Genomic DNA, 1,673 nt, shown 5'->3' with positions numbered 1-1,673 from the left:
AACTTGTGCATGGTGTCCTCTGAGTCTCAAAGTTATGCCACTTCAGGTGAGGGTTTACTCTTGGTTGTACTACCTAGTTTGTCTTAGGGTAACTTCAGTCTGTTCCACAGAGCTAAAATGAGCAATTTGCAGCACTCCGGCATCCCAAAATGCACCTGTCCCCTTCTTCCCCCCCTGTCCAGAGCAGGGCTAGAACCCAGGTGCCCTCCTAGTGGCAAGTCAGAGCTGTGCAGGTAAGGAAGGGCATTAACCCTCAACGTGACCGCTCGAAGCATGTTCTACCTTTAACATGGCTTAACAGTCCACCGATTTAGCAGGGTCTAAATGTAACTTGTAACTTCACCCCTTGTTGCATAGATGTGGCATAGAAGTGGGTTTGTTAAGCATAACAAAACAAAGGTTATTTGTGTAAAGGCAGCTTGTGTATTTCTATTCTATATTACCATCTGTAGTACAGAGCAGTGGTTCTCAATCTTTTTTAAAGGCAAGGCACCTCTCATTATGCTCCCGGCACCTCCCCACAACTTTTGTGAGTTGAGCAGCACCCCATTTCAAAAACAAACTTATTTGTTATAGTGCTGACCTCCTTGCAGAGGGGCCAGCCACTGAGGGCAGGGGAATGGTCAGGCAGGGACTGAGACTGAGTCTGCACCTATCTGCTTCTCTCCTGACATCTTGGGATATCCTGGTTAAGCACAACAGGTGTAGACATAGCAACATAGGTTGCGGGATGGGGTATGACTCGGCCAGCTTTTAGCACGTTAATTTATATAACCCACAAATGCGCAGTTGTCATTCTGGTTAAAACTGTACAGCTATTTTTTTAACTGCATAGCTAGCTAAATTAGCATGTGGAAAGTTGGTCAGGCCATGGCCCAGGTGACCCACCCCACTTCACAGCCTATGCATAGCGACACAGCCCTCCCTGGCTGCCACCTGACCCCTACAGCACAGCTAATAGCGTCTAAAAAAAGAGCTGTGCGTAATGGGCATAGTCCAACGGGCGCCGTCCACGGGGCATGTTGGAAGCCGATAGGAATTCGTTATTTCACTTCAGGCTGCATACGCCACATCTTTTTGCCGGTCCTTCTTCCAACTTCTGTGGCCTTTCCTTTTGCAGCTTAACCCTGCGACTGTGGAGATATAAACCCATTTGAAGACCTGTGAGGGGCAAGCTCTGCACAGCCCCCCCTGTCCCTGCACTGCAGCGTGTTGTGGGACGAGGGTCTGGGTCTGCACTAGGGGAGTCTTTGAGTGAGGCAAATGCTCCGCAGCTGAACCATGGGATGGGGGGGGGTTTCCCCGCAGGCAGGCGGTTCTGCTTGCTTTGCAAGATAAATAACAAAAAAGATGATAAAGAAAAAAAAAAAAAAAAAAAGACTGCTCGTGGCGCTGCCGCGGTCCCCTCGCTTTGCCTGTGGCAGGCTGGGGTGCTAGGCGCGTTTTGCAGGGTGGCCATCACAGGGGACAGTCCGGTTTGTCCTTTACTGATACCAAACCGGGAGCCTTTAGCTCCCCTAGGACCTAGAGGCGTGGGGTTTCGTAAACCGGACTGTCCTCTGTGATGGCCCCCCAACCCGAGGCGGAGTTGAGGTGGGCGGTGCGGGGTGGCTTGCACGGGGAGGATCCTGCCTCACTCAAGCGGGGGGCTGGCCTAGCGGACCGGGGAGGTG

Source organism: Alligator sinensis, unplaced genomic scaffold (assembly GCF_000455745.1).
Source record: "Alligator sinensis unplaced genomic scaffold, ASM45574v1 scaffold386_1, whole genome shotgun sequence".
Taxonomy (NCBI): domain Eukaryota; kingdom Metazoa; phylum Chordata; order Crocodylia; family Alligatoridae; genus Alligator; species Alligator sinensis.
Note: the sequence above shows the minus strand (reverse complement) of the source record.